The sequence below is a fragment of the Megalops cyprinoides genome, chromosome 24 (genome assembly GCF_013368585.1).
Source record: "Megalops cyprinoides isolate fMegCyp1 chromosome 24, fMegCyp1.pri, whole genome shotgun sequence".
NCBI lineage: Eukaryota > Metazoa > Chordata > Actinopteri > Elopiformes > Megalopidae > Megalops > Megalops cyprinoides.
In genome coordinates, this window is record NC_050606.1 from 21266238 (window position 1) to 21273315 (window position 7078).

A 7078-nucleotide genomic window follows, 5' to 3' on the forward strand; every position below is an offset into this window, starting at 1 on the left:
CAGACCAGTATTTGGAGCTCCCACGCTGTGAGCTCTTGAGTCTATAATGCAAACTGTTATAGGTCGTCAGCTTCGCTCCCTTGCCTCAAAGTCAGCACTTTCAACTGACTCATTCGGAGAGGGTATTTGAGGGCACAGTGGGTCCCCTCTGCCTGTCCCCCATGCGGGGTGTGCATCCTGGAGGGGAGTTTTAGCTACTGAGGGTGTAGGGAGTATGGGACACATAGGGCAGTGAATGCTCCTTACCAGGCAGGTTTATAAACACTTTCTAAGGTGTATATTTCCCCAAGGCTCCAGGAGTCCATCTCTGAGACTTGCAGCCGAGGCTGACTTGAATATGAATCTCAGACAGCAAATATTTTACCCAGAATGCTGTAGGTAAAAAAAAAACAACCTAGCTGTATTGAATTGGGGAAACAAACACTTTACCAGGCCCTCCTCTGGGCATTTTTAATGTAATGTGGACCTCTGCCCAAATGACCCAAGTGCAATTCACTGCAGCAGCTGCTACACCGCAGCTGATGTTATTAATGTGCCTGTTTCTTAATACTCACTGTATCATTATTCAGGCCACTTTAATCAGGTTCCAGGAGGCTGTAAACTCATAAAAATATATGCTCATGCTTACAGTGCTGTAAATGATATAGCAGTGTTCTCAACCTCCCAGCCCCTCACAGGTACAGAGCTGCTCATCAAAACCCTCTGAGGAGACACATCTCTCGGTTTTAGGTAATACAAGCTGACACATAACTCACTTCTTACTGTTTTTCAATTCAAACAGTGTAAATATTATATATTGCAGTGGCAAAAAACTGGAAAAGCTCTATAAATACAAACAGAGGGACAGCCAAAGACAAAATATGCAGTCCTGTCAGGAAGCTCTAGAACATGACCTCAGAGGTCAAACGTGAGCAAATATGAGAGATCACGGTCATTCAGTACTGTTTGTTGTGGAAGCCTTTTTGTTGCTTTTTGAATTTTTTGACCAAAAAAGAACTTGTCAATGTAAACTTTCTGTTATGTGTGCTCTTATGTGTTTTGCTTGGTCATCCTCCCGTGGGAAGGATAGATAGACACACTGCAGATTTCTATGGGCCTCAGCACTTGTCTTATGGAGTGTTCATTTCTAATTAGGGGATGAAGAGAGACATCTGGACCGGTTTCTAGAGCATGATAGAGTCATTGTCTCACGGCTGTGTCTTACTGGAGGGGAATTAAAAACACTTAAATGCGCAATCCGTTAGAAACGTGCTAGGAAAAATACAAACCGCAGCTGTATGCAAAACTGGCGCCGCGTTTGTGAGGTCCTTTGGACCACAGAACACAATGCAACCTCCATCGCTCAACCAAGCCCTGTGGATTGCAAGGGTTGTCATGCCAACGGCAAAAAGCTTCGCCTTCCTTCCAGGGGGCAAGGGTTTGAGCACCAGGAAAGATGGGGCATCGGTGATTTCTTTTCTAATCTCCACAAACATTCTGCATACTCCATGTAGCTGAGATTGTAATAATCCGTCGTATCGCTGAATCCTAAAGCTCTAAACCTCTGTTACGTAAATTTGCTTGTCACATGTCATCATGCACAAGACCTCTCCACGAGCTACATATCTCCCCTCAGCTCAACCCGCACACGAGATTGACCGCCCAACACTGATTTAGAAGACTAGCCGCGTTTATGTGAAGGGCGTTATTTCCAGTAAGGAGATATTAAATACAGTGAAAGTGGATTTGTGTCCATAATCCGGTGGAGGGGAGTGGGGGGGGGGGGTCTTTTTTGATAACAATGAAGGATTCTTTTCAGCTTAGCCCCCCTCTCAGCACAAGACATCTTTTAAATTCTGCTGTTGGGGCCCAACCATTTTTTTTCCTTAAGGCTTTGTAAAAAATGGAAATAAAGGATTATGCATTAATGGTAGGTGTATATTACATTCTTTTATACTCTTCAAATCCATTGTTAAGCTTTTCTTCTATTTTTATGTTAATACAATGAAAAAAAATCTGTTTATTCCATCTAATTAATGGTGGCCTTTTCTTGTCTGTTTTTTTCCAAGGCACACATTCCCAAGACCGGTGGGTACAGCACTGAAGAGCCTGGTTATATGCACTTATTGTCTAGGAAGAACATACAGGCGTGCCTGGATTCTGCACATTTTTTCTTCCTACTACTGTTTTTATCTCAGACATGGTGAAGTGTTGTCCCAACAATAGTGTCAATGTCATCAGAGTTATGTTTGTCACTTAATGTTATACAACAGTTTGTATTCAACCATCACTGAAATGCCAGAGAAAAGTTGTTCATATAACGACAAAACTCCTAGATTTGTACACAAAAGTAAAGGAGAAAACAGAAAGTGAAGGCTGAATCCACACCTGTGTGTCATGGCTACATGTCCCCTACATGTACAAAGTTCCAGTAACATCATTGTCCAATTTCCTCATCCTTAACCACAATGTCCACCAAAGTTCCCTTGTCACCAGGGCCACCCGTATTCAATGTTCATTTTTGATCATGTGATGCACCTCTGACAATTGAGTCAGATCATTTCTCTCTTCAGAACAATTGTTAAAACTAACAACCTAACATGAAAAGTCATGAACAACTTTCATCTCACTGTTTCTCCTATCATAACAGGGTTAATGCTTCCTGGATTAATTAGAACTTTGAATACATGAATGAAATTGGACTTGATTGCATTTGCCGCCAAAAGTCCATTTAGTTTTGTATTTGCATGCGGAATCCTTTGAGGGCTCTTGGTGACACGCCGTTCCTCCTCCTTATAAGACTAACTGAAGGTAATCTATGGAAGTTTTATCAGCAGCTGGGCAGTGCTGGGGAGATTTCCATGTCCTTCAAGGCACATCTCATTGTACATTAGCTCCAGGTATACAGGTGTATCTGACTTGGCAATGAAATCTGACAGCTTTAATGCAATTAGAATGCAATTACATTTTAAAGGCATGTTTTGGCTATGAGGTACCCCTTAGCCAGGCCGATCCTTCCAGTTTAAAGGGAACTGTGGGTTATTAAATTCCAGCTTGCAGGGGAGATGGCAGCTGAAGACTCCTTGTCCTTGTACTTGTGCAGAATCTCAGTCTCAGTTCAGGGCTACAGAATGCTTTCGGTGTCAGTCCCCAAAGGCAGCCATGTGACAGTGCGGGCATCCTAATCTCCTGGGACACAAAGCAGAGCTGCCACTTCAACCGGTCCCATTCTTGCGCGTGAATCCGTAATTCAGTATGGCTGGATTGGATTACCCCCCTTCTGAAACTCAAAGGGGGACATCCAGACGGGATGAGTTTGCGCTGACAGAGCTCAAAGTCTTCGCTCCAACAGAAGGATACCCTCGTGGGGAGCTGACAGAAATCCAAACATCAGCTGTTTCCTGTGGAACTGGAAAATACCAACGGACCGGAGGACATTCACTCATCTGTAGACATTTTATAAACTTGTTATAGTACAGGAATTGGTGTGGAGGACTATAACTAAGGTTTCCCAAATGATACAAGCCCACAACCCTCAGAGCCCACTCCAGTGGTCTCTTCATCACATCACATGAAGGCCATACTCTCTTTTGGGGATCTGATCACACAATTTTGAAACTGTGCAAAACCCCACAGTGTAAATAAATTCACATCTTTTGTTCAGTAAAGCCTCCCAGGAAGTTATGACCATTTTCTTTTAAAAAGCAAATCCAGTCTGCCGTCTGGTATCAGTCGCAGCCCAAGGTCTGGAGGGGAGCATCCCCAAGCGAAAGGCCAGAAGAGTGGGGTGCCTTCAGAGGAGGGTATAGCTGCTGGTCTCTCGGGGATGGAGGCACTAGATGTGCAGCAGGAGGCACCACCGATTCCGCTAGGAGCCGCAGCAGCAAGCAAGGTGGTCATTGTCATGGCAACCGCACCTCTGCAAAACCAACAAAAGTCGGCTGCTTGGTCAGCTTTGCTCCGGCTTTGTATCAAACATGGCAATACTGTGAAGCTCTGTACCACCCATGTAACACGATGGTGTAAAAAGACATTGTCGGAGCCCATAAATTATTCCGTTTAACTTTACAATGCCTGACAAACCTTTACACAATCATTTTGTACATTGTGTACAATGTCCTAAACATGTTTCCTGAAATGGACAGGTTTCAATTGTTCCCATTTCTCCACTTTGGATAATGTGTGTGCTTTCCTCTGAGGCATGGGAAGCTGTACGGACTAAGTTTTGAATCTTAGGGGTCAAAGGTCACTCTCACTCACCTGAAACTGAAGTCTGCTCTTCTAGTCTAAATTCATATATCAAACTATATGGCATGGACTACAAATCATACCCAATATTGACACTTTCATATTGCCACTTGCATTGTAAAATTTGTATTGCTCTAATATATTCAACAATATATGCATAATGCTTCATATACAGGAGTGGCAGTAAGTGAGACATTTTCTGATAACTGCAGTTTTTGACGTGTACTGAAAAATCTCTCCTTTGATTATGGAATATGCATGTTATCATTTTTCATAAGCTCTGAAGGGTAAGTGGATACCACACCACTGTGTAATGTCACTAGATTCTACACCTGCTCTGCTGTGGCATATGAATGATGATAAGTTTGGCAGAGTACACTCTGTCCTACCATGTACCACTGGCTACTTAGGGCTGTTACTGGCTACTGAGAACTTGTCAGTAGCTTACCTAAGGATTACCAATTAATGTGTCTCAAGTTTAAGTTTGAAGCAATGTGTTCAAGAACAAAAAAATCCTTCAGGATTAATAAAGTATTTCTTATTCTTATTCTTATTCTTATTGTATTTGAAAATTAACCCCAGGCATACCATATACACACTAACCCAGTGATTCTTGCTAGGGAGATTTAAAACATGTTGTATTTCCAACCAAACCCAATCCCGAGAGCAATATTCTTTTAAATGGGTTCTCAGAGTGTGTACACAAACAGCTTTGCTCACAAATGCAGTAACGTCATACATCAGCCACACTTGAGAGTTCTTGATATTCACATATGGACAGTTTCTGTGAAGTCGAGGCTCTGGTCGAGGCTCTGAGATTAAAGCAAATAAGTGAGAGCACACATCAAAACAAAGCCCTGACTGCTGCAGTTGTTTGCAAAGGCGGTGTCATTTAAGGCACAGCTGACATTTGGAGTACGACTTAGCCACAGTGCAGAGCGGGCCAGCGAGTAGTGCTTTGCCAAATGCATTATCTAACATCTTGATGTTTGTGTCTTTTCTGTCTTTCGCATACCGGTGCCGCTAAGAAACGCGATAATCTCGTACGGACTAGGTCCCGTTTGAGGATTTCTGAGGGTACAGGATCTCGAAATCAAGCAGGCAAGCTAATGTTGCAGAACCCAACTGACCTGAAGAGAAAGGGAGGTTTCGCAATGGCCTCCAATGTTTAGCGGACCTTTTCATCTTCCACTGCCACATGTTTTGTAATCTTACACAAAGAGATCAAAAATAACGGCACTGAAGTGCCGAAAGTCAGAGACAGGAATCAGTGGCATTAAAGATAAGGAAGGTTTTTCCGTTCCTCCATTTGCTTCCAGTGATAGAATTGATATCATCATCAAAGGACTGTAGAGCGCTGTATACCCTTTCAGCTGCATATGGCAATGAAGCCCTAAGAAGCTGACTCAGTTTTCAAATTCGACGATTTATTCGGTGGAACAATTCTGCTTGCGCAGAGAACGATTGGCCACTAGAGGGCAAGCCATTGCCTGTTCTGTCCTCTCGATTCCTGTTGGGTGTCAAACAGTGACCTCTAGAGGAAGTTACTTGATATGACAACATTTTGTAACGCCAGTCATTGACCCGGTTCACATGTAACATTCTGGTTTCAATTAAAACCAGTTTGTTTCTGTGTGCATCCACAGGCCATGTTGAGGGCGTTCTGGATACTAAATTTCAATGTGCGTTTTCATTACGCAGCAAACAACATTAAAATGTATTGCTGTCATAAACAGGTCATTAAATTATTAATAAGACCAATAATGACTCATGTCAGCTCTGATAGTGTCAGCTCTGATAGTGTTCCAAAATAAATCCATTAATTGACCTTTTTTATTACAGACTAATCTGGCATACATTGACAATTCAAATAATACATTCAATCACATTATTCATTCAAACAGTGCATGTTCAAAATAAAGAAAAACCACAAATGAACCATAGAATTTATTTTTGTGAAGCATAAAAACTTGTCAAAATAAAATCACTATAACCTTAAAATAAATGGAACTTGTGGGACTGTACACAGCAGACTTGCATCTTTTAATTAAAAAAAGGCTGAAAGGAATTCTGGGTTCAAGTCAACCAGAGTCAGTGGTGAGAAACATATAAAATGTATAAAGGAGGACTGACCTTGTGGAGAGAAAAACAGATTCTGTGCAAAGCTAAGAACACACGTCCATGACACAGTTTGGTGAAAGGGCAAGCAGAAACCAAAGCCAACCAACCATTCAAGAGACAGGACCAACATGATAGAGATGAGGTCATAATACAGAAGCAGCAGCTCTTGATTCTCCCCCCAGATTACAGATCACAATGTTGGCCCAACTATCAAGTAAATTACATTTGCATTTCTATTATTTTGTGTTGGTAGTGCCATGTGCACATTTTTGCTCTATGAAGCGAAAAACTGAATGCACTACTCAACCTTGGTTTTCACTTTGTGATTGTCTGGTCACATTTGGGGTTATCCCAGTGTTTTAGCATAGAATATTCAACCTGGAGTTCACTTTCCAGATATGGTTTACTTATGACCTGATAAAGTGAATGGCAACAATAAAAATTAAAAGTTGCACCCATGTAATTAGTCAACATGTTCATAAATATGATTGGAAACAGAATAGTACCAGTTTTGGAATGGTTTACAGCATTTTCTGCTGATGTACAAGATGTGCCACAGCTGAACAAACAGGTTTTCATTAAACATTAAGTGGGTTTTCTCTCTAAAAACTGCACTTCTGCAGTAAGCAACGCATTAAAGAAGCTAAAATCAGACTTGCCAGCTATGCTTTGAATGGTTTCTCATGTTCAAGCATTTTACTGAAATGGCAAAGGTACAGACTTCAATGAA